A 26839-nucleotide genomic window follows, 5' to 3' on the forward strand; every position below is an offset into this window, starting at 1 on the left:
TCCAAGCTGAGTCAACTCAAACTGCTTCACTGGGGATTGGGTTGGGCTCCCGCTCAGCCGCAAAATCTAACTCCTCACACAGCAGGCTTGTCCTTTACAAACCTCCCTGGAAGACTTTCTGGTGTGATGAGAATATTCCAGTAGTACCCAGACGATCCCTCCCACAGTTTTGGACTGACTGACATCTTCCACTGAAGTCCCCAGTAGCTAGCTAGCATCCCACCTCTGCTCTCTGGGGCTGGCATTCATCCCATCCTCTTTTCCTGTGTCACGCATTAGTACAATTTATTGCAGAAGGAAGGGGGCGTTCTGTGTGAAGGTGCTCCTCACCCTTGCAAAGCTGGAAGTGATGCTTTAGATTTTGATACTCTAACACACGGTTCTGTCATTTAAGACATTCCCATTACTTTTTTGTTTGTAATTGTTCTTTTGTCCCATTCTGAGCTTTTCCTACTGTTTCTACTTCTCTTATTCCTACTTCTTGAGTTATACCATATCTGAGTTGTAGAAAGCTGCTATTTAACTCCAAAATGTAGCTGGTGTGATTCAGCAGTGCCCTGGTATATGAATTGGTAAGTTTTATTATGTTGAAGTTCACTTTTGGTCTGGAAACCAAATTGCCAAGGTGCCTTTGAAGAAATTCCTTGAACAAAGTTTTGTTGTGCAGAGTGCCATTTTTGTTCCTTTTATACACACAGAAACACTGTTCATGTACAGAAGGTGTCATGGAGCCATCTGAGCACTTGCTACCTAGCTTGAGGAGAAAGCAAGGGATTTTGAAACCAGACTAAAAGAAAAAAATGAGCTGCTCTTGCTCAATTTCACATGCCCTCTGTTTGAGGCTTTGAACTCACCGCAGCCAAAGGCAGCACCGCTCTTGGCCGACACCCTTCCGGGCTTGCGGCTCTGCCCCTTTGGTGGTCCAGGTCTGATGCATGTGGGAGCTGTTTCACACTGCTATGTCAGCAGAGGAGTGTTAGATAAATATTAGATTTTCCAATAACCTGCTCCACACCAGTGGGATGGGAGCCTGACATACTGTCTACAGACTTTTGGTATCTGTGTATGACAACGGGAACAGAAACACAAGATCAGTGGAAAATAATGTAGCTTTTCACTTTTACATAATCTAAGATGGTTGACGTTAACCCTGGGACAAAACGCAACTGAACTGTACCCGTCAAAAGCCAATTTAAGCCATTTTGATGTTTTTCTTCCAAATCCATTGTTTGGCACAGTGTAATTCCTTAATACAAAGCAGTTGTTTTCATTTTTAATGTTAGCTACAGGAAAATTTATGATGTATTTGTACTTCTCTGCAAATATTCAAGTGCTTTTCTGGAAGAAGGTATGCAATAAATAACATTGCTTCATACACAGAGTGGACATTAAATCATTTAATAGTCTCATAAGAAAGCCTTCAGCTAAAATACTTGTGAATGTTCTGAAGGTTTTTTTGTTAGATTTTCCAGTATTATGTTCTTTAATGGAAAACTTTCCCTCCTGCTAGTATATATTCAGTCTAGTCTTAAAATACAGCACAATATTTACTGTAACTACAAAACAGAGATATACAGAAGAGAGAAAATATATCTATATTACATCATTATACTATAATTTAAAATATGTACGTGCCTTTTAAGCACACTGGCAAGTCTGAGTGGCTGACAATATATACTGGTGCTTGCATTAGCACCAGTTTGCAAATACCAAAATCAAGAGTTTTTTCAGTTTCCACTTATCACTCTCAACTACTTCAAACTCATGGTTTCTCAGAAAATGGGTTGTTGGTTTTATTTCTCAGTGCTACTGTTACATAAAAAGAAATTAATACTATAGTTTTCTCCTCAAGTAGGATTAAAATACACATGGAGGCTTTAAAGTCTAAACTGGTACAGTTACATATTCAGCAAGGACTGAGTGCAAGACTGACAGTACCAAAGCCCTTGAGCTGAACGAGTGACTTCATTAGCTGGTGTCACTGGCAGCCTTTTATGATCTTCTTAGGCCTCATCCCATTGAGCAACCGTTTCACACACCCAGACTATCATCCTTGCAGCCCCATATTAGCTTAGTAACAATTCAATGCAAGTCCTAAGCCTTTTTATTTTAGGGACATATTCATGCTCTGAAAAGTGAATGTAGGGCATATAACTGTAGATGTGAAATTTTTGCATTTCATTTGTCTCAGTGACTCAGATTAAATGTCATGCACACAAATAAAAATATGTTTGTCTGTAGCTCTCTGTTTTTCCAAGGGTTCGCAAGTCAGGCTTCATGCTTTCTAACCAGGTATCATCTCCCTATCTAGCTTCAGACAAAATACTGAAAGTACGTGGAGGAGATCTAAAGGTATCAGGAACTATCTTCAACTTGTCACCCTTCAGGATAAAATTGCACTTACAAATTTTGGAAAAACTGAGAATCAAATTAATGTTTCTGCTTTGATTCAAACAAGGGGAGAAGTCCTCTGTCCATTACAGAGAATCTGGCCCCAGAAGAGGTGCAGGTAACAATTTCTCACCTGGTCTCTAATGGGGCAAGTTTGGCATTGGATTCTGTCCATGCCCTGCTGTATAAAAATATCTTGTGAGAAATGATCAAAATTAGATCAAATTCTTGGTCTGTAGGGATGACATGTCAGAAGATATGACATTTCCAGTGAAATAACTTGTATATCATGCAGCAAGTATGCCTGCTTACATTCTTGTGTATGGTGTGAACACCCACAGATCTGCTTTCATTGCCTGCTTTCCTTCAGTTGAGATTCTGTGAAATCCCACTCAGAGGGGGGTAGATTTTATGACTGGATTTTGTTTTATTGCTTCTGCTTGTGCATTTGCTCTCTATATTTTTGAACTTCCTATGTATATCTGTGTATGGTGTTAAAAATTTGGGAATAAATTTGCAACTAATCTTGAAGAAACCTTTGCAGTGCAACACTTTGCTTCAGGAAGGCTTTTTGGTCACATATTTGTGTGGAAATAGGTTGAAGTACTTACAGAAAATATTCTGGTGAGAATATACAGAATATATCTTGTGCCTACTGTTGATTTTAAGCTGTGGTTAACAAAACCATCGTGACTTATACAGCACAGCAGCTACTTCAGCCATACACATTCACTCTTTCAAGACACTCCACGAAGAAGATTTTTGTTGTTGTTGTTATTTTTTTTCTGAGTCTTTTAGTCCCCTCTTTTATGTGGAGTGTGGTATGTGGTATGTTTCAATTCCTTTGCTCCCTGGAAATGTTAAAACCATTTGCTGTTCTAATTGATCCCTGCTTGGAGTGTTTCATTAGTGACGCAATCTCGAGGTGAGCATTATAAAACGAGGTATTATTCTTGATCTCACTGCGAAGTGGCAGGGAGTGAAACTGCAGGCAGCCGATGTTAAAAACCCCTTTTCTAAAGGATTTCTTTTTTTAGTGCGAGGGTGAAGTGCATTTAAGGCTGTGTTTGCCGATCCTGAAGCTTGGGATGTAACAAGTAAAATGACAGAAGAATATGACCTTGCAAAGAACAAGAGGGATAAAATCTACATGAGCTTTGGGAATAATGGAAATGAGGCCCAGTCCAAATGAATGAGACCTTTAAAGGTTGCCTTTCCCTTGAAAAAGGTTTATGATACAATATGAAGCTTCTAACAAACCCTTAAGAAAAGACAATTACAGTACTATCCATAGGGTTCAGAATTCAAGGTGTCCAGACTGGCTGCAGTTTGACAGCCATAGAAACAATTTCCCATTTAATCTATTTAACTACAATGAAAGAGTGTTTTGCTCTTAGTATGTAGAATATTTAGTCATTAATTTGGTGTTACACAGTTTTCACTGCTGAGATTTGAGCATATTGTGGAAAATTAATTATCTTAGCGCATACTGTACTTATGAAGTATTGATTTGCTCTTTCCAGTTATAGAAAATTGTACCTTTTTTCTCCTCTTAAATTGAATTTATTTCTTCAGAGGAGTTAGACTGGAAAATGCTGCATGAAAAGCCAGTATTTTGAAAAGCGGGTTGTATTGAGTGGATTTTCTGAAATGAATTTGAAATACTTTGGGCAGCCTTCTTTTACAGCCACCTCTTGTAATGTATCAGTCCCCAAAGAAATTATGCAGTGCATCTTCAGTTGTTACAGAATGAGGAGTGATTATGTGCAGATCTGAAAGACGTTGATGAAGGTGTACATTGAGGGCCTGGCAATTCAACATCTGAGGAAAGTCAATTCAACAGCTTCCCTTTGGTAGCTTAGGCCCTACGAGAGGATGTCCTACATGATTAAGGTAGCAATGAGGTTTCTGTGAATAGTCACATTTCTTACACGTAATTACGTTTTTTACTCTGCTGGTGCAGCTGTCTTTTGCTTTCTATGCAGTCTTCTTATCTCTGATTTTCACCATGTTCAAAGCTTCTTCCTCTGTCCTTGCCTTCATGTAACTGAACTCTTTTTTTTTCTTTCATTCTGGAGTTGCTGTTTTTAGAAAAGGGAAAGACAGCTGGGGTGGGAAGGAGGTTGGCTGGTTTGGTTCGTGGGCTTTTTTTGGTGTGCATTTTTTTTTCTCTTTCTTTTTCTTTTTTTTTTCATAATCCCTGTTTTTTTTGAGCTGAAATCTGTAGTTTTAGGAACTGTGGGAAAAGATACATGTTCACTTTAACTTTTCTGTTGTATTTTTGCTTTCTGTGCCGAATGTCTCTAGGCATCTCTCATGACTGGCACCAGTCATGCATTGGGGTTCTTCTTGCACGTCCTTCTGTAGTTACTCTGCTACTGTGTGTAATGAACCCTCCCTCTCTCCCTATCTCTGTGCTATGCTTTTCCTTTCTGCTTTTCTACCACATTTCACTTGTGATTTCTTTAGCTGACATATGAATGCTCAGAATTTGAAAACAGCCCACAGCCGCAATTAGCCATTTGTCAAGGTGTGCATAAACCAACCGGCCTCCTCGCTGCAGTTAAGTCCTTCGGTAAATCTGCTGACGCACCACAAAATTATCCTCTTAGCTCAATGAATGAGAAAAGTCCCATAGCAATAGAATCCCATCTGGGTAATACATAAAAACCCATTGTGTGCATTCACCTTTTTTTCCCCTCCCTCAATGCAGGGTTGTTTTTCCTTTTGATCTTAGTGTTTCTAAAGGCAATAAAAGCTTTGTCCACCAGCAGTTATATATTTCTGGTGTGCCACACCCCCAATTCAGTGCTATTATGCTTAGGCTTGTAGGGCTGGAGCCCCATGAGGCATTTTCAAGTATCCTTTCCATCCAACTCAAGCAGTTCTCATCACTCCAGAAATGTCTTTCTTTTGCTTACAGGACAGAAGAATGAGCTCCCTTCAGAGCTTAATATACCTTTGCTTCACATAAAAGCTGAAGGGGTGCTGAGATAATGTAATGAGAGCACAGGCAGTCCGAGTTGGAAGTAAAATACAGTTTCTCTGTGATGTGCTCAACCTTTTCTGCCCTGGGGCTTAAAAACTGAAATCTACTCTTTAATTTAGCGTTCCCCGCCTGTACACTGAAACGCCGCTAATGATTCGAGAGAGTTAACGAGAGGGTAGCAAAAATGGTATGTCAGATATGTCTGAAACCATAAAAATTCTAGAGGCAAGACAATTTGACTGATGTCAATGGATTTTGAAAATATAAATTTTTGTCTGCTGGAGGCCAGAGAAGAGAACATACTGAGTTCATTTGTGTCGCAGTATTAAATCAGTAAAGGTTCGTTTTAACAACAGTTATTGTGCTGTTACCCTTAGTTTCTTAGAATGGCAAAATAGAACCATTTTCAAATTGAAAAATAGGCTAAAAAATCTACATTGCTTCAAAACAAAGACATATTTTGCTGGTGTTTGGTTTTTTGTGGCTTTTTTTGTTTGTTTGGTTGGGGTTTTTTTCTTTGTGTAAAAGCATTGCTCCCAGGAAGGGCTGGGATTTGTTATTCACCAGCTCAATTGTTCTTACGAATGTGTCATGTGTGTCAGTTCTTCGGATTTTTTTTTTCTTTTTCTTCTTTTTTTCCATGAGCTTCTACTGGGCAAGCTTGCCATGTGTCATGAGTGCTGCAACAGCATGTGTTCCAAGGATTAATATCCATTTCCAGAAACATGGCAATTTCTCATGATTTGTGATTCATAGAGGTGGCTATTTACACCATCTAAAAATGTTGAATAGGGCATCTATTATTTAACCTGTCTAATTTTTTGTTAATGCTGCAAAGAAGTTCATTTATTCAGTAAGATAGTTGCTTTTCATGACACTTTAACATCTGTTTCTGAATGATATCTTCAGCTCTGTAGTGAAACGTAAATCTACTTTGGAGTTGGAAGCTGATGCATGTTAGATGGCATACGATGCAATTTTAAGCTGTTCATGTGTATTTCAAGTAAGATTGATTTACAGTAGTTTCTTTCCCAGGGAAGTACAACTTAAACTAATTCTTAATGATCCAAATGCATTTAAAACTGGTTCATAAACTCCTCAAAAACACAAAACTTGGAAATCTTTCAAAGCCAGTTTACTCCAGCATTGCTATCATGGCTAAAAAAGCATGCTTTCCTGACAACTGACTATTTGGTCAGCTTGTTTTTTTCTTGGCATTGCCTTTCCTTAGCTCACAAAATGAGATGGTAAAATACATTACTGCCATATATCCTGTTGGTGCAAGTCAGCTGGAGATGCACTGGGGAAGGTACATTTCTCAGAAAATAGGTATGTTTCTTAACAGAAGGCTGCAGCTAAAAGCAACCCCCCATACTAGCCTGTAGGCAACTGTGTGCCTGTAGTTGGGGTGTGCAGCCAACTGCTCTAATAGTTCTTCGCCCCTAACCAGTCCCTGGCTGACTTCTAGCAGTACGGGCTCAGCTCGGGAAACACTCCTGAACTTTGTCCTCGGCAGATTTGTTGTTGTTGTTCAGAAATGTACTCTTTGAGGCTACTCCCATCTCTTCATGGGGCTTATATTCTACTGGTCATCATATCTATTCCCTGTCTTCTTCCAGTTAGGCTGAGAGCTTTTTCAGAGGTAGCAAAGCCTCCATTTTTTTGGAGTGGGAAGAAAAAAGGAAAATAATGAAAAGTCAGTTAATCGGGCAAAAGATGCTCAAGGAAAGGCACAGCATCTAAGCTTCTCTCCTGCACTAGCTGGCAGGAGGTTCTGGTTTTGGAGGGGATATTGCAAAGGTATGAACACAGGATGCTCAGCATGATGGATGATGCTTTGGCAGCACCACCTTGCCTGGTAACTGCCCAAGTGGTTAATTTTGACCTGCAGCTGGGGTTGAATCTGTGTTGTGACCAGCATTTTACAGATTCACAATGTGATGTAAATGGAGTGAAACCTTGTTAAGGCAAAGTGAAAAGTGTACTATCCAATTAACAGCATAGTAAATGCAATCTGTTAAATCTAAACAAAACTTGCTTTGGTCCCCAACTTCGAGCATACCTTTATTATTTTTAGTGGATCGAAGCTGACAGGAGATTTGTGTAAGAAGATTTTATGTAACTGTAATGAGTCCTTTGTCAGTGCGTGACAAAATCCTGCATCATTCACAGAACTTAAGGTACTGTTAATGTTATCCAAGATTACTTGCAGAGTATTTTTAAATGGCTACATGTTTCTTTGTAATGTATTGGAGACATTCACAGACTTGCACGTGGCCTTGCCGATTGAGTCTGTGAAGATAGCTAAGCCCGTTAGCCCGCACCGCTAGAGATGTGCTGGGCACATCACCACCAGAGTATTAGCAATTATTCGATGACAGAGCAAAATGGCAGACTTCAAAACTTGCGTGTGGGCGCTGTCACCGCCTAGAAACAGCTTTGATTTCAGAGAACTTAAATCAGTTTAATTTTCTGTTAATTAAGATTTTAATCACCAACTCTGTTACTGAGAAGTAAAAGGAACCCCGGCACTGCCGCTTTCCGTCAGCTGGGTGCGGCAGAAGAGCTTAGGGGGCCCCATCAGCCCCCATCAGGCTCCCCCGGGGCGGCCCCGTAACGCCGCGCACTGGCGACCGGCCCCGTCGGCGGCCCATCGCCGCCACAAAGATGGCGGCGCGGGCTCCTCCGCCCCTCTCCGCCCCCGCTCGGCGCGGCTTCCAGGGTTTTTCCTTAGAGTGCGTCCTGGCCCGCTGCGGCGCTGGTGGCCGTTACGGCCGTTGCGCAGCAGAGCCCAAGCTCCGCCCCTGTCGGGGTCTGGGCGCGGCGGTTTTGTCTGTTGGGGATCCGGCTGGGGCGGCGCGGCCCGGCCCGGCCCGGCCCGGCCCGGCCCGGCCCTGCCAGTCACCCCCAGAACAGCGCGGGGGCCGCGCAGCTTGGCGGCGGCGGCGGCTCGGGTAGCCCCTGGGGCAGTGAGCGCGCCTTCAGCTGTGAAAGGGGTGGGGGGAGTCTGGGTAACCCGGCGCGCGCTGGGGTGGGCTCCGGTGGGTGAGCACCTGAGCGCTGCGTGCTTTGCTGGGGCTGTGCCGAGAAATGGCAGAAGGGGTTGATGAAGGAAGGAAGTCAGGCGAGAACTTTCTAAATGTGAAAAGCAAAAGCAGAAACCCTCGAGTTGCTCTCCAGGTCGACATCTCCCACCTGGCCTCGCGCACTCGGTGCCCGTGGTGTTGCAGCTGCTCTGGGAAGAGGTGTCAGGCTGTCGGTGGTGGGTCAGCCAGCCTCAGCAGGCCCGTGAGGTAGGTCTGGTGCAAAAAGAAGCACGTCAGGCAAAAGGCAGCAGCAGCAACTGGGTGTAGTTGAGGTCCTTGTGTTCAGGGCCGTTCCTGCAGATACCTGCTCTTCTCCCAGCACTCACTGATGTGTAGTAACCAGGCCTAGCTTAGTCAACTTCTGCTCATGTCTGTGGGGATAACTGCAATATCCTGTGTGTAGCTATGAGCAAATGTAAACTTGCAATGGCAAGAAATACTGCATGGAGTATTTAATCCTTATTACATATGTAGCCTGTTTTCAGTATCTTTTGCAAGGCCTGTTCTGTTTGCTTAGAGCATATGGGCACTGCTGAAGTAAGATGTTAAGAATGAAACAGGATTTTCCCGCTGCCTTGGTAGTAAGCTTCAATTTCTGGGGTTCGTAGACTTGTATAAAATTTATCTTATCTGCGTCTCATGTTCTGGTGACTGTTTAACAATAACAGTCACCCACGCAGTACACCAGGACACGGTGCTGTTTTGTAATGAGAACTCCTGGAGCTCCGTGAAGGCCCAAATTAATCATCGTAGTGCCAATTAAAAAGGCCATTAGAAAGACTGTTCCTAGCCATCAGTCCTGCACAGGTATTCTTTTTCGCAGAGGTGCATGTTTGATGCACTCAGATTTGCACATATATGGGTACTTCTTTTTCCAAGTCAATAGGACCTGGCAGAGCAATTGGGCAAAATATCTTCGTGGGTTAATGAATTTATATTCTTACATCATATTATAGTTAGATCCCAAATCTATTCCAATCTGCTAAATCTTAACTCAGGTTTTGTTTTTGTAAGTTGGATGTAGTTCTTCATGCAGCACAGTTATACTCCAGCTCTTGTTGGAGTTGGGCTGCAGTATTAGCAGGGTATGATTTTAAGGCCAACATTCATTAAACCCTTTCAGAACAGGGATTTTCTTGTCCCACAGTTCCTGGTGGGGCACTCTGTGCCAGTTTGAGTGTCCAGGTACTCTAGTAATATAAACAATTGTGGATGGAGCAGGTAGCGTTTTTACCTTACATTCTTTATTACCTTTCATTTTGAATTCTTTTTGTCAGCTGCTCATAAATTCCTCATATTTCACTTGTTTGAATAGAGATACATTTATACCTGTTGTGTGCCCCAGCGTGTCTTTTTTCCCCAAAATGTCCCTTTGAAATTAACTGGAGCATTTGTGAGACCAAGAGTAAAGTAGAACGCTGTTTTGTCCATATTAAAACAAACAAACAAAAAAAGGTTTTTTTACTAGGAAGCAGAGCTCGTGATTTCAGCAAGGGTTTGAAAGTTCTTAAGGGGTTATGGTATTTATTTTTTCTTGTGAAACACTTGCCTAAGTTGTTCAAAGTTACAGTGAGGCACTGAAAACCCCTGTTGTCTCATGCTCAGCAGAGGTGTTAATGTTTTAGAGCTGTGTTCTGCAAGAGGAATGGAGCTGGGTGGGATGGATCTGTAGTAAGAGCAGCACCGTTTTCAAGAATCTGGAATTGAACTCAGGATTTTTCTGTGCTGTTGGCAAATGTTTAATGAAACACAGTAGCAGATATAGATGTTACCTTCCTGTTATCACAGAAGATAATCTGCTACCTCTGTCTTTTAATTCAACTGCTTAGGTGCCGGATTTGTGATAAGTGGATCTTTGGAACTGACGATATGCCTGTCGGCATCAAGATGTTGCTACATAATGGGATATCAGTTTGGCTTTCCAATTTACATGAAAAAAAAATATCCAAACAGCCAGTTTACATTAAAAAATAATAATCCAAACCAATTTCAACATTTTTTCCCAGCCTCCAAACCCCAGAAATTACATACAGAGGCTATGCATTAAAAGGTCAGAGAGTTATAATCACTTGCATGCTTTTGCTGAAGTCCTCTCTTTTGTATATAATCATCATCATTCAGTTTTTAATTATGTGATCATGGAGCTCAAAAGATATTTTTGATTGCAGAAGATCATACAGCTCTACGAATTGGGCTTGTGTTGTGAAGGAGCTCCCTGTCTGGTTTTGTTGCTGAAATCATGAGGTGGGAGTCTTGTGAAGGAGAAGAGATAAGCCCATTATGTTTATTGTTGCATGGTCACTATTGTTGTCTCCTTCATAGAGGACCTGGCATCGTTGCATCAAGCAGACAGCATCTGCTAATGAACTCGTTCCCGGAGAGAAGAGACAGAGGCCTGGCCAACTACAGTTCTTACAGCTGCCACTGAAATCAGGGGAGCAATGCTCTGAAGCCCATAAAATGCTAAAAAGTGCTGAATACCCGTAGTGGGTGGACCTGCCAGCTTTTCACATGGGCATGCGAGGATCTTGGAGTCAATTGGCCATCTTCCTGTGCCCTCATATCACAGATTTTATCTAGGAGAGGATGAAATGGCTTTTTTAGATGGGAGCTGGAGAGTTTGCAAACAGCAAATAGGCTTATTTTATTTTAAGCAGTCACACGCTAGCGTGCTGAGCACCATGAAAACTAGGATGATATTAGGAATTTTTCATTCTGGCAAAATTTAGAAGGTGTTACAAGACAGCCAAAAATGTCAATAAAGCCAATTATTATCTAGCTTCCTTTCATTCAGTGGGAACCTGTGTTTGTCTTTTATATTGGGGCAAAGGGAAGATGCAGCTTGTGAACAAATGTTGGGAGTTTAAAAGGGTGACATTTTAAATGAGAGTCTTTGCAATAATAAAGGAACAGAAGACTTGTATATGTTAAAAGCTAATTTAAAAATGAAGCTTCTTTCCTGCCCTTCAACTTAAAATCTTATGATTATCTTAAATCCCCAAATGTGGCTTCATTGTTCATTTCCTTCTCACCAGAATGTGAAATAACAGGAACTTGAGGTTTTAATGTATTAAAAAAGTAATCCTTTTTCATTATAACTTCTGGTAGTGTTTTAATTAAAGGTGTTAGGAGAATCATCATGTGTGACACATTTGAAAATTCTTCAACACTGTGCTGGAAACATCTAGGAAAGGGATTAAGTGCATAACTTGTTCGCTCACAGGATTTTGTTATTCTTGACAGTTCGTCACCTGCAACTTGATCATGTGTTTTTACGTGGCTAAGAGGAAGAATGTCTTTGTGTGTGTTCTTTGTATTTAATAATCTATTTAACAAATTGAGACTGAGTGTTGTTTCTTCATACTGAAAGAAACCTCATTAAAGAAAGCTATGTAAAATTTTGACATACGGTTAAAGAGAAGACCAAGAAAATTATTTATCTGGTTTTGTGAGTGGCTTTTATTTCTTCCCGGTTTTGCCCCACTAGCTTTCCCCACCTCCCTCCCAAGTGCGCACTCATAGCATATTGCAGCCTGTATTTGTATGTGCCACCTTCAGTGAAGGGATTTGAAGATCCACTCTGACAGGCCGTGCTGTTCTGTTGGAATCATGTGGCTTCCTGGGCTCACACTGTGCTGCCTGAGTGGTGAGATTGCTACCCTTCTGCAAATTCCATGAACTAAAGAGAGTAATCCGACAGAATCATAGAACGCTTTGGGTTGGAAGGGACCTTTAAAGGTCATTTAGTCCACCACCCTGCAGTGAGCAGGTACAACTTCCACTAGACCAGGTTGCTCAGAGCCCTGTCCAACCTGGCCTTGAATGTTTCCAGGGATGGGGCCTCCACTACCTCTCTGGGCAACCCGTTCCAGTGTTTCACTACCCTCATGGTAAAAAAGTTCTTCCTTATATCCAGTCTAAATCTACCTTCTCTTAGTTTAAAGCCATTACTCCTTGTACTGTCACAGCAGCCCTTGCTAAAAAGATTGTCCCCATCTTTTCTATAGGCCCCCTTCAGGTACTGGAAGGCTGCAATCAGGTCTCCCTGGAGCCTTCTCTTCCCCAGGCTGAACAGCCCCCAACTTTCTCAGCCTTTCCATGTAGGAGAGGTGCTCCAGCCCTCGGATCATCTTCGTGGCCTTCGTCTGGACCCGCTCCAACACATCCATGTCCTTCTTGTGCTGAGGGCTCCAGAGCTGGACGCAGTACTCCAGGTGGGGTCTCACGAGAGCGGAGTAAAGGGGCAGAATTACCTCCCTCGACCTGCTGGCCACGCTTCTCTTGATGCAGTCCAGGATATGGTTTGCTTTCTGGCCTGCAAGCGCACATTGCCGGCTCATGCTGAGCTTCTCATCCACCAGTACCCCCAAGTCCTTCTCCTCAGGGCTGCTCTTGAGCCACTCTCCACCCAGCTTGTACTTGTATTTCGGACTGGCCTGACCCACGTGCAGGACCTTGCACTTGGCCTTGTTGAACTTCATGCTGTTCATGCAGGCCCACTTCTCGAGCTTGCCCATGTCCCTTTGGGTGGCATCCCGTCCTTCTGGAGTGTCAACTGCAGCACTCAGCTTGGTGTCATCTGCAAACTTGCTGAGGGTGCACTCGGTCTCGCTGTCTAGGTCATTGATGAAAATATTAAGCAGCAGCAGCCCCAGTACCGACCCTTGAGAGACACTACTTGTCACTGATGTCCATCTGGACATCGAGCCATTGACCACTACCCTCTGGCTGCGACCATCTAATCAATTCCTTATCCACCGAACAGTCCACCCACCAAATCCGTATCTCACCAATTTAGAGAGAAAGATGTTGTGAGGTACTGTGTTGAAGGCTTTACAGAAGTCCAGATAGATGACATCTGTTGCTTTTCCCTTGTCCACTGATGCAGTCTCGCCATCATAGAAAGCCACGAGATTGGTGAGGCAGGCCTTGCCCTTGGTGAAGCCATGCTGGCTGTCTCAAATCACCTCCCTGCCCTCCATGTGCCTTAGCATAGCTTCTAGGAGGATCTGTTCCATGATCTTCCCAGGCACAGAGGTGAGGCAGGTCGGTAGTTCCTACAAACTCTTTGCAAGCATCCTCTGACCTGGTGATTGACGTTTTATTTATTATTTATTTGTCTTTTGTGTTTTCCTCTGAGAGTTTGTATTATGTCAGTACTCTGTAAAACCAGGTGTAACATATATTATGGCACTGACGATGAGCAATACACTGGTTCCTGTTTAGAGTGGATGGTTTCGCATCTTAACCTCCAACAATATGAATGAGAAGGGGATGGAGAAAGGAAATGAGGAGGTTGTCCCCAGGAATTGTAGTGCAACATTTATTTGTATAGATTTTGAAAAGTGTAAAGTGTAAGGTTTTGGGGAGATGTTTTGAAAGTAGAATGGTGTTTCCACCCAGTCCTCAGCCTACATGTAAGACATGAGTGTCACTTTAACAGCTGCCAGTGCAGCTGACCTGGGTTTGAATGGAAAGATCTTGTTGATTGACATTTAAACAAAATGTTAATTTGTCTACATGCCATGTGGTCCCAGTGGATGTGTTAAGATCACCAGATGCCTTGAAAAGCCAAAGTCTTTGGCCATTATAAGGAGTTTGTGCAATTTGCCTTTTTATCCTTTGTACTATTGTCTTCCTCAGCAGATCCGATTCACTTGTAAAATGTCTTTAAGTAGGTCTTTTTACTTGCATATTCAGATAAAATAAGAAAGTTAAGCAGGTGTCTAAATTCAGCTGAAGTTACTGGATATAAGTATATAAAACCAATTACTTAGGTGAAGCAGGGTTGCTGTTCAGCGAGTCGAAAATGTCCCCCTGAAATAATAGCTTATGCTGGTTTTGGAACTTCAACAAGAGGAAGAGTTGTGTAGTTGTGCTCGTTTTGAACAGTTAGTAAATAATGTCAGTGAACTTTTTCCTTTTTTGGGGGGGTAGGGGGGTTGCGTTGTTTAGCTGATGGCTGATTGACCAGCCATTTTGAAAGCAGATGGGAAAATGTGTTCAGTTGCCCCTTTTTTTCTTTTTTTAAGTCCTCAGGATCTCATCTAATTGCAAGATGTGTAGAGTGCTTGTGGCCTAATGCCTTTTACCCAAACAAGTAACATCCATTCAGGAATCTGGGTGTTCCTTGCATGTTTTCCCCAGATGAATGGATCTCAAGTTTAGTTAACAATAATACAATAAATCTAAATTTATATTGCTATGTACATATGAAAGGGAGCACAAAATAAATTCATGCTGCTTCTCATCTGTGCTTGGTAGAAGTATTGATATAACAAAAATTAGGTCCCAAGTGTTTCATCAGAACTAAAATTTTGTCATTTCCGATTACACAAAATCAAAGTATTTGTCTTGCAAGTATTCAAAGGTTTATGGAGTCCAAGTGAAGAAATTTCTACCCATTAATGCACATTGTTAGTGAATGCCTCTGGTTCATTTGGGATTTTTGTATATAGGAAACAATAAACTTGTGTGTATGAATTTTTCTAAAGTGCCTGCAACAGTATTTACCTAAGGGCAGATGTCCTGTGGAGGTTTTGCAATACCAGCATTTCAGCAGAAAGGCCTAGGTGAAATTTTATAGAGTATACCTCGGGCATTTCAGCTGGTTGCAATATTAAATAACTATATAGAACATAATGTAAATAATAGAATTATTTGAAAGGTTACTACAGATAAGTAATTTTCATAATTTGTATTTGTTGAGGTGATACAAGATGCTGCATCTGAAAGGATTTAAAAAGATGCAGTATGTGAGCTAACATGTCGCTGTGTTAGCTGTGTTGGTCTGCTGCACCATCTAGTTGATCTAAGAAGAGAATATATAAACCACCTCTTTTCCCAATACCCTCCGTTAGACGGTTTCACTCTCTACTAGAGAGTGTGTCTGTGTCTATACATAGACAGAGGTGCAATCTTTTTCTCAGACATCTCAGAAGGCAAAACTAGAGTACCTGTAATTTTTGGCCATTGTAATCTCTCAGTTATTAGCAGTTTGGCACCCATCAAGAGCAGCTTTTGCAACACTTTCGGTCATTGAGTGAACTGAAACTCTTGGCTTGACGGAAGATTTCAGAGAAGCCCAGAAAGCCCTGTGCAACTGGTTTAAAATCCCAGATAACTGGAAGAAATGACCCCCTAGGTGTCAAATACCCCTATAGCGAATTTAAGCACGCTTTTAGTTTCTTTGTCAGTGAGATGAAAATGGAGCCATTTCCCTGAGAAAGTGGAAGAAAGTGGCCACACTGTGTAATAGCATTTTGCATGAGAGCTTGGTGAATGTGCAGCAGGAAGCAGGAGAGCACGCTGGTGTGTCACCTTCCTCTGCTCCACAACTGCACATTAAACGTAGGCTGCTGTGGATACGAGGGCAGGCAGGTTTTAAAAGTGGGGAGAGCAAATAGCTGTCACTGAGTTTATTCCTGTTGTTCCTTCTGCAAAACCAAGGGAAGGCTCTAATAATTCACTCCTGGCAAAAATCTTTGTCCAGTTTTTACTGCCTTGTGCGCTTTCTTTTGATACGTTGGGGAAACTGAACAAGCATAAAATTGAAGCAGGAGAAGAAAGAGGGGAGCAGAAAAGGAAGGACAAGTCCTAGAGAGTGAGTTTCATAATGCTGGCCCTTAAAGTGTAGAAAAAAGCTGTTTAAAATTGCTGAGTACGAAGCAAACATTGCCTGGGTCAGCTTTCCAGCATGACAGCAGTAAACATGTGACCAATAATTCGACCTGACAGAAGAGGCATTCAAGAATACAAATATCATGAGTGCTCTGTTCTGCTTATGCACCCGAAACGTGATACGTAAGCCTGGACTTCCCTGCAGCGCTCTGTCTCTCCCATCCTCTCATTTGATAAGCATCTTCCATGAAAAAGCGCTGCCTTTCTGATCCCATTAGAGAAGTGGGGCTCTGTCTCTGCAGACCTTTTTGCAACATGTGCACTCTGTGAACCATGCCATGCGTGGGGGATTTGTTAAGAGATGCATTGGTATCTAACATGTCACAGGCGGACTTGTTATGGATGAAACCCCGCTGACAGAAAGGATTAGCTGCAACCGAGAGATAAAAAGAAGAAGTCATATTTTTGAGGAAGATTGTGGTGCAAAATTTTGATCATTTATTGGGCAAGAAGATAGTCAGGGCTTTGTTTTATTAGAGATTCTGTACCCTAGGAAACTGGCAGCGAATTCAGCGTGGTGCTGCCAAACTGTACTTCAGAATCTGAGGCTTCATATGGAAAAGGGGGAAAAAAGCAAAACAAACAGAAAACTCTCTATACCCTGCAGCTGCAGAGAAAATACTCGGAAACTCACTGTGACCCGAGTCATGTTCTTGTCTTGAGTCAGCAATCAGCTTGCAGCAATACCTTTCAGAAGAGCAAACTGTGCTGGTCATTTCAATGCATGCGAGCTATGAAGTCTGACATGTTTACACAGCAGCTAGCTCATTTCTGTGCTTTTTTGCAAAAACGTCAGTGCTGTTTGAGAACATATTTTCTTGGGATAGAAGAAGAGAACCAGAAGTAAGGTTTATTATTTCTCATGTAAATTAGAATTAACGTTAAACTTCCCTTGCTCTCTTCTCTCCCTTCTTCCCCCCCAAAAAAACAACAAAAAAAAGCAAGCAACTTTTCAAATTGTGGAGAAACAAGATAAGCAAGGGATATTTTCTTTGCCCACCGGAAAAAGCTTTAGTCATATCCGGACTTTCAAAACAAAACCCCATTCTTCCCACTAACTCCTACATTCCCCTTAGTGCCATATGCACCAGCTTACAATTATCCAGCTTTTATACATTCCACTTCTGCTCTGACAGCTATACAATATACAACAGTTGCACAGAGTCAGAAGGCTGATCTGTGAAGGACAAAGAATAAAGAATTTGGTGACAGTTTAAAACAAATGTAGTGAATATTGAAGTAAATAACAAGTAAAACTGGATACTGATGTTATTTTTTCAGTTCTGTACGTCTGTCTGAACCTCCTGTCTCAAATTTACCTATAAAATACTATTAATTTCATTTTTGGTATAGCTCCACTGAATTTACATTTAGCAGGCTGCAAAAGCAGGGGATCTTGTACTTAGTGCTCATGATCACCTTGAGGAACCTGTTAATTAGTGCAATGATTGTATGGTTATATGGCTCGCATCATGTTTGAGTGTTGGAGCTCAACCTTAGGAAAGCACTGTAATTGCTAATAATTAGTACTGGGTAACCTCACAAGATTTACTTGAGAGTCCCCTCATGCCAGATTCGTATCCAAAGTGTATCTAAAGTATCTGAACCGTTTAAGGATCTGGGAGGCAATACTTTGTCCTTGTGTAAGGCTGAAGACCTGTGTGTGAAAGGGCAAGAAGACTGTGAAATAATTACAGCCGTTACATAAATGGCTCTGCACTTAATTTGAGTCAATGAAAATGCCAGAATGATTGAAGTGTTTATGCTGAAGATCAAGGAGTTATATTGGAATAGCATAATCAAAAGCAGGGACGTCTTAAGTTTTTTGGTATTTTGGGGGGGATGAGATAATGGAGGACTGTGAGAGTGTGGCAAGGAAGGCAAATCAGGGTCAGAGGGTACACCTATGTGAAGTGATGGTTTGAAAAAGACAAATGAAAATAGAAATATGCTTCACTTGATGGTGATGAATGAGTTCCTTGACCTGAGGAGGAAGAAAAGAGGTGGCTTTGCACAAGGGAGGTGGTAATGTTATAGTGGCAGTTACAGCTGAAGAAGTTTGCTGTTATAAATCTGGTGGAAAAAATGACTGGTCTTTATTAGGTATGGGTACTCATGCCCCTGGGCCTTAATTACCAGGGTAGATGTGCTTTTCTGCAGCCATGGCTGTACCACTTTGTTTGTCATTTTTCCATACTTTCAATGCGATTCTCCCATCCCTATTTTTTCCGTCCGTTCCCAGTATGCCTTTTACTTTGTGTTTGTGCTTTGCTTATCTTCAGAACTGGAGTATTCTGTACTGCTCACCTGCCCCTTGCCTCTGGCACCACAAAACTGTTCAAATGGCCTCGTAAAGTTAGTAAACCGATGAGCAAGGCTCAGAGTCAGTATTGCTGTACCTGGGACTGTACATATAGTTTCCACGACATGGGAGGTGGGATCAGTCGTATCTTGCTTACACATCTCTTGTAGCCCAAGGGCAGGGAAAACATTTGCCAATGGCCTCTAACTGCCTTCCTGCAAGCAATAAATGCCAAGAGTCTTGTCAGCTTTTTACATAGTAAGACAAAAAACACGTTATGGGCTGCTGGCTCCTTCTATTCAGACATGAAGCATGGATTTCGAGGTTAGTAGAGGTCTGTTTGCTTAAGAGAGGTTTTGATCGAGATGAATTATGAAAATGTTAATAAATACTACATTTTAAAAGGTAATACAGTGACTATTAATGTTGAAGACAGAGCTCCCAGCAAACATTAGCAGTGGCCTGAACCACTTACTTTTATAGAATCATAGAATCATAGAACGGTCTGGGTTGGAAGGGACCTTAAAGATCATCTAGTTCCAACCCCCCTGCCAGGAGCAGGGTCATCTTCCACTAGACCAGGTTGCTCAGAGCTCTGTCCAAACTGGCCTTGAACACTTCCAGGGAGGGGGCAGCTACAACTTCTCTGGGCAACCTGTGCCAGTGTTTCACCGCCCTCATGGTGAAGAATTTCTTCCTAATATCTAATCTAAATCTGCCCTCTTTTAGTTTAGAGCCGTTCCCCCCTTGTCCTATCACTACACACCCTTGTGAAAAGCCCCTCTCCATCCTTCCTGTAAGCCCCCTTCAGGTACTGGAAGGCTGCTGTAAGGTCACCCCGCAACCTTCTCTTCTCCAGGCTGAACAGCCCCAACTCTCTTAGCCCGTCCTTGTAGGAGAGGTACTCCAGCCCTCTGATCATCTTCGTGGTCTTCCTCTGGACTTGCTCCAACACATCCATGTCGTTCTTATGTTGGGGGCTCCAGAGCTGGATGCAGTACTCCCGGTGGGGTCTCACGAGAGCGGAGTAAAGGGGCAGAATCACCTCCCTCGACCTGCTGGCCACACTTCTCTTGATGCAGCCGAGGATACGGTTTGCTTTCTGGACTGCAAGTGCACATTGCTGGCTCATGTTGAGCTTCTCATGCACCAGTACCCTCAAGTCCTTCTCCTCAAGGCTGCTCTTGAGCCACTCTCCACCCAGACTGTACTTCTGTTTCGGACTGGCCCGACCCATGTGCAGGACCTTGCACTTGACCTTGTTGAACCTCATGCTGTTCACGCAGGCCCACCTCTCCAGCCTGTCAAGGTCCCTCTGAATGGCATCCCTTCCCTCCAGCATGTCAACCACCCCACACAGCTTGGTGTTGTCGGCAAACTTGCTGAGGGTGCACTCAGTCCCACTGCCCACGTCACCGACAAAGATATTAAACAGCACTGTCCCCAGTACTGACCCCTGAGGCACACCACTCGTCACTGGTCTCCACCTGGACATCGAGCCATTGGCTGCAACTCTTTGAGTGCATCCATTGAGCCAGTTTCTTATCCAACGAGTGGTCCGTCTGTCAAATCCGTGTCCTTCCAATGCGGGACAGCATCAAATGCCTTGCACAAATCCAGTTATGTTCCTTCTTCTTCCATAGCAATCAGCCTGAGGAGCCGAAGCCACCCTGGACCCCAGAAGGGTCTTCTTAAAGGCCCAAATAGTTAAAAGTGCTTCACAAACATCATGTTCATGGATTTTGTTCCTTGCAAGTCCCTTATGTACAATTGACATCTATCCATTTCTCAACTAAAAATACCTAGTACATTGCAGTTTAGTATCATGCAATTAGTCATATGTCTGACACCTCAGTGCCAAGTTTTGTTTTGTTTTGAAATAATGTGTATGGAAAGTTGGAAAAAATAAATAGTGAAATACCATGTTTAGCATAGTTCTCTTCTTCTGCAATTCTTTGTAAAAATGTACCAAAGATTTCTTCTAAAGAGTTGAGTTTAAGATAAATAATCTTTCAAACTCAGGTCAGGGTTTAATTGCTTGCCCGGTCAGGAGTTACCTGCTACTTGCAAATTTCCAATCTGTACACTATCACAACACCAGTTTAGAGATTAGCAACTCAAATGACGCATTTGGGGAACACTCGTATCCATAGGTCTCCCCCTTCCCCTTTGCTGGACTTGAAATCTGATTAGTGTTTAGACATTGCTTTCAGATAATGATAATGTGCCTTTTAATTAGCATCAATATTTCTAATCTTTTGGGAAATAATAATATGCTGCTTTTTTGCTCCTTGACTGTTGACAGATGGCCACTTACTAAACATCATTAAATTCTGACATCAATCATTTTTGTGCTTTTTAAAATAAGTTTGTCATTTAAATGAAATGATGTCTACAGGAGGAAGGTTGTTCAGACCGGGTTGTGTAGACTTTGATGCTGTGCTGCAACAGCATTTGGTGGAGGCCTTTTTTTGAAGACATTTTAAGTATAATCTCTGAGGCCTTGCTAACTTCTTATTTCAGTGTACATGTGTATGTTAGAAGGGGCGCTTGTGTGGAAGCAGCCCAAATGCTTTTGAGACAAAGCCACTATTTAAACATTTAGAAACTTGAACTTTTGAGAAGCCTGTGCTCATACGCAGAAAACATTTTATGCATTTACACAGAATTTCATATTTTACGTGCTTTTGTGAATGCCGTGAACAAGTGAAGATGAATTCCTGTATGTTATTTGCAGCAATGCTTAATTTCATTTGATGCATTCTTGGCTAGAACATCTAATTTGTGAAACTTTGTTCAATGGGTACTGTTATGATTTGCATTGTGTCCTTGCTCATCTTAATAGCAGTATTAATCTGCAGGAAGGGACAAACATTATCTTCTGGAGTTATCAAGCGATGTGTAGGCTTTCTGAATGCTAATTAATTCAGAGCTCAAATGCTGTACCTGCTGTTTTAAAGGCTGGCAGCTTGTATTCATCACCTGAGTGACAGCTGTTCCTAGCCTTTTTTACTGTTAAAAAGAGTAGGGAAGATTAATTCCTTCCATGCTAATGACTGCCATATTGAAGTAACAATTGTTATGTTAAAAATTTAAATTTGAAAAACTTTGTCTTTAAATGTATTTGCTGATTTTGACATCATATTGGAGAAAGGATTGCCACAGTATATTGTTAAGAGAAATTGCTAAACATTTCTCCAGTACACTGTTAGTTTTTCTGGGCAGGAAAAAAAAAGTCTCTCTGAAGTTTGATGTCAGGACCAGATCCTCTGTGTAAGCTAGAAGAGAAAGAATTGAAATATTGCTAAGTCAGATTTGAACGTTTATGGTGAGTGTGGAATCTGAAGAATTTTTCTCTTGGCGACAATCCTTCTTTTAATGTTTACTACTAAGGAAAATATTTATTAACTGCATTTAAATTAAATGTTCTCCTAAGCCATTTAAATGTCACGCAAAATAGTAAAGAACAGTTTTATATTTTATATGCTAGATTCGAAGATCATTGAATTGTTATTTGTTGAACTAAACTGCTCCGCACTAGGAAGAAATGATAATGTTCAGTAATAAAAAAGGGAGCTTAAAGGCATGCAAGTAATTTTATTTAGTTTAATCTAAGAATGAGTATCATCTGGTATAACACAGTTGTTTATATGCAGGTTTGAGAGCATTGCGCAGTTTGCCTGAAGGATTGAGGAAGTGCAATACTAATATTGGATTACATTCCTTATTTTTCATAGAGGAACAGATAGCTAAGATATGTATGTTAACTCCATCCCTCTATTCCGTCCTGCCCCCAGTCAAAACATTTTAATTGTACTGCATTTTCTCTGTGGAGAAAACATGAGACAAATCAACAGTTAACTCATGTTAAAGGGTATTGCTGAACTACTGATACCAAACAAAATTCCACAGAAGCTTTCAGTTAGTATTTTAGGGTAAATTCAAGGGTTTTTACATTCTTGTACTTTAAAGCCCTATGAAGTCTGGTGTTTTGCTGTTTAAGTATTTCAGAAATACAGATGTACAGTAGGCATGTCAATAATTATAAAATTTTCATCCTCATTTTGGAAGCCCTGTAACTTGAGGGAAGCTCAGGGTGGACTTCACTAAAACCTCTGGGCTTTGATTCTGCTCATGTTGGTTTTTACGCATTCTGATTCAGTAAATCTCATTAAACACATGTTTAACTTCCAGTATTCACTGAAAGTTCTGTTGACTTCAATGGCAAATTAATCACATGCTTAGAGGTTGTTCAGAGCCTCAGGGAAAGGTGATTAAACCAAAGAACAAAGCTATGCTATTAAAATGTTTTAACTCATTAAAATCCAGTAGGTTTTCTGATGCTGATTCACTGAATACTCTGTATTGAAAGTAAAACAAATACCTTATAGTTAGCTGGCTCTCTTGTGCAGCTTGAAACACCAACTTCAGTACATTAGTTGGGTATTTCTGCTGTGACAATACATTTCTTTTTACTTTTGACCAACTGTTCTATGCTTATAAATAATTAGTGATTATAATGAGTGACTGAAAATATAATAGGAAATAAAAAAGGCTTCCAACTTAGTTTACAAAGTGTTCTTGAAAATGAAAATAATTTTTAAGAAATTGTTGTCTTATTCAAAGGTACTTGAATGTCCTTTGCTATTACTCATTAACTTCAAAACACATTTTTAGTCTCCACACACAGGGATGATTTTTTGAAGCTTTAGCAGTATCGTTTTAGTGGTTTTAGTGTGTGGACATTTTCAGTGTTAATGTACTGTGGAGTTTGATACAGAGTGATTAAAAATCATGCTTTGGCAAGATGGGGTTGTAGTCTTTGAATTAGTATATAAGATACTCTAATGAGTACAGGAACTATCAAGAAAACACACTACACTGTGTAGTTCTGTCCTTAGTGTGTAATTTATTAAAAAGTCCCTCAACTTGTTAGAATTTTGTGAAATACGTTGTGTAGGGGAGGTGTATTGCTGTAATCCATGGGAAGAAGGTTCTAAAATAGCCCTGTAATGATTCAGAAATCAGAAGATTGCTTAAGTGTATGGGGTGAGGGTAGGGGAGCAGCAGGAGGTTAGAGGGCAGATTGTTGGGTGGTTTTTCTTTTTTTTTTTTTTTTTAGTTCACCATAAAGGAAATAATTAGACCAAAGCTGGAATATTTGGAGAGGCTGGACATGGTATTGTTAGCTTCCCCTAGTTCCTGTCCTGGAACAGTTACTGTGTGTGCAAAATCATGAGCTCATGGAAATACAGGAGTGTTTGGGTCTGTAGTCTGTCTGCAGCTTCTTGAAATAGATCTGGGTGATATATATCTAAGCAAAATAATTGTTGCTACTGCCATCTTAAAATCTTACAGCGATTCAGTCTCAGTGTGCTCACTGAGTCAGACCAAGAAACCATCAAGTCTGCTGACTCGTGTTTGTTTTTGACTTTTTGGCAAAGATCAAGTGTAGCATATGTTTTTATCAGTTTAATATCTGTTATATCCTCAACTTGAGGATTTTATATTAAATGGGTTTGGGGACTGGGAAATGTACTTGAAGCTTACACCATCCTCTCTATGCATGAAGGTGGCTATTGCTGTGTTTCTAGAATGGAGTGAAAAGAAAAATTTAAAAAAATCATGTCATCCCCTAATGACCATAAATGAGTGCAAAGGGAGGAGCAGGAACAGAGCAAGCATAGATGATGCTTCTCTAAAGTATTCTCTCCACCTATTTTCAGCCCAGAGGTTTTCCTGAGCCTCATTACAACCCCTGTAAAAATAAAATTAAAAAATAGCACTTCTGACTGCATTTTAATCTTGTTTTCACTGTCTTCTCAATCCATATTAATATCCGTTTTGTAACATCCAATATTATAACATCAGATTATCACCTTGAAGGCATTACAGAATCACAGAATCACAGAATGGTAGGAGTTGGAAGGGACCTCTGTGGGTCATCTAGTCCAACCCCACTGCCGAAGCAGGGTCACCTACAGCAGGCTGCAGAGGACCTTGTCCAGGCGTGTCTTGAATATCTCCAGAGAAGGAGACTCCACAACCTCCCTGGGCAGCCTGTTCCAGGGCTCCGTCACCCTCAGAGGGAAGAATTTCTTCCTCATGTTCAGATGGAACTTCCTGTGCTTCAGTTTGTGCCCATTGCCCTTGTCCTGTCACTGGGCACCACTGAAAAGAGCTTGGCCCCATCCTCCTGACACCCACCCTTCAGATATTTATAAGCATTTAGAAAATCCCCTCTCAGCCTTCTCTTCTTCAGGCTGAACAAGACTGGCTCCCTCAGCCTTTCCTCGTGGGAGAGATGCTCCAGTCCCCTCATCATCCTCGTAGCCCTCCACTGGACTCTCTCCGGTGGCTTCTCATCTTTCTTGAAGTGGGGAGCCCAGAAATGGACACAGTACTGCAGATGGGGGTGCTTTGTGCTTAGCAGATACACTGAGCCTACACTCAGTCTCATCCTTGTTGAAGAGCAAATTATTGCATCACTGTTGCTGTTTATTTTCACTGATCACTGTTAACAGGTGCTGTTTTTCTTAAAATGACATAACATAGCAATCAGAAATAACCGCAAACTCCAAAAGAGAAGAAACGTACTACATCGTGGTGAAATGGTACATATAGGATTTGATTTGGTTTGGTTAAAGACCATTGGAGAAAAATAGATGTGGTCAATATCTTTGAGGAAACACTGCTGTCACAAATGTTTAAAATATATTCAGATATATGCAAAAAACTATGGAGAGCTGGCATTCAGTTTATTGGTTTTGATTTGATTTTTGAAGAATTGCAGTCAATGGCTTGATGTCCAGGTGGAGACCAGTGACGAGTGGTGTGCCTCAGGGGTCAGTACTGGGGACAGTGCTGTTTAATATCTTTGTCGGCGACGTGGGCAGTGGGACTGAGTTTGCCGACGACACCAAGCTGTGTGGGGTGGTTGACATGCTGGAGGGAAGGGATGCCATTCAGAGGGACCTTGACAGGCTGGAGAGGTGGGTCTGTGTGAACAGCATGAAGTTCAACAAGGCCAAGTGCAAGGTCCTGCACGTGGGTTGGGGCAATCCGAAACACAAGTACAAGCTGGGTGGAGAGTGGCTCGAGAGCCAGCAATGTGCGCTTGCAGCCCAGAAAGCAAACCATATCCTCGGCTGCATCAAGAGAAGCGTGACCAGCAGGTCGAGGGAGGTGATTCTGCCCCTTTACTCCGCTCTCGTGAGACCCCACCGGGAGTACTGCATCCAGCTCTGTAGCCCCCAACATAGGAAGGACACGGATGTGTTGGAGCGGGTCCGGAGGAGGGCCACGAAGATGATCAGAGGGCTGGAGTACATCTCCTGCAAGGACGGGCTAAGAGAGTTGGGGCTTGTTCAGCCTGGAGAAGAGAAGGCTGCGGGGTGACCTTACAGCAGCCTTCCAGTACCTGAAGGGGGCTTACAGGAAGGATGGAGAGGGGCTTTTCACAAGGGTGTGTAGTGATAGGACAAGGGGGAACGGCTCTAAACTAAAAGAGGGCAGATTTAGATTAGATATTAGGAAGAAATTCTTCACCATGAGGGTGATGAAACACTGGCACAGGTTGCCCAGAGAAGTTGTAGCTGCCCCCTCCCTGGAAGTGTTCAAGGCCAGGTTGGATGGAGCTCTGAGCAACCTGGTCTAGTGGAAGATGTCCCTGCTCCTGGCAGGGGGGTTGGAACTAGATCATCTTTAAAGTCCCTTCCATCCCAAACCATTCTATGATTCTATGATTCTGTGATTGATTTAAATACCAGCTTACGCTATTTTATAAACTGGAGGTCCAGAACTGTTCATACATGTCGCAATCAGTGGGTGGCTAACAAAAACTGATTTTATTTGGCCTGTGACATAGTTACTGCTGAGGTCTATGTAATGCAGCAGGTGATGACAAGCATAGTTTATGACATCTTTTGAAACAGAATCAAGCCACTAAATGCCAAGTTGATGTGACAGGGTGAAAACTGGAAATTGTATTAGAAGCAAAATAAATACAATTCACATAGAGCGTGATCAAAGTCATTTCTAGATGACAGAAGAATTTTAGTCTTCAAGGAGTTCTTATTAAGTATTTGAGGTAATACAGAAAGGAGGAACCTATGTCACTGAAAATTAGTGTCCTGGAGTTAAATCTCGTTACTAAGACACCTTTAGTTTTTTAATTGTTTGACCTGCCATGTTTAATAAAAAGAAAGTTAATTTGGTGTGACGCTTTTGTTGGTAGCTTGGTGCATTACCAAATTAATTGCAATAAAATAAAATAATAGTTTCCAAGAAAATCCCAGACTTCCTGTTCCTTGCATTTTTAATCAGTTGATAATTTCTTCGTCATTATTTATGGCCTCAGTTTTTAAATTAGGACACGTTATATAAAGCTGA

At 41.7% G+C, this 26839-nt stretch overlaps 1 protein-coding gene and 1 pseudogene across 7 annotated transcripts in view; both read left to right on the top strand.

Annotated features, from left to right (window-relative positions):
* MACROD2 (mono-ADP ribosylhydrolase 2) overlaps positions 1 to 26839 on the top strand; it is a 975983-nt gene that overhangs the window by 408891 nt on the left and 540253 nt on the right. The gene's annotated exons all lie outside the window — the stretch shown is intronic.
* LOC142360675 (U2 spliceosomal RNA) lies at positions 23868 to 24008 on the top strand (annotated as a pseudogene).

Source organism: Opisthocomus hoazin, chromosome 2 (genome assembly GCF_030867145.1).
Source record: "Opisthocomus hoazin isolate bOpiHoa1 chromosome 2, bOpiHoa1.hap1, whole genome shotgun sequence".
Classification (NCBI taxonomy): domain Eukaryota; kingdom Metazoa; phylum Chordata; class Aves; order Opisthocomiformes; family Opisthocomidae; genus Opisthocomus; species Opisthocomus hoazin.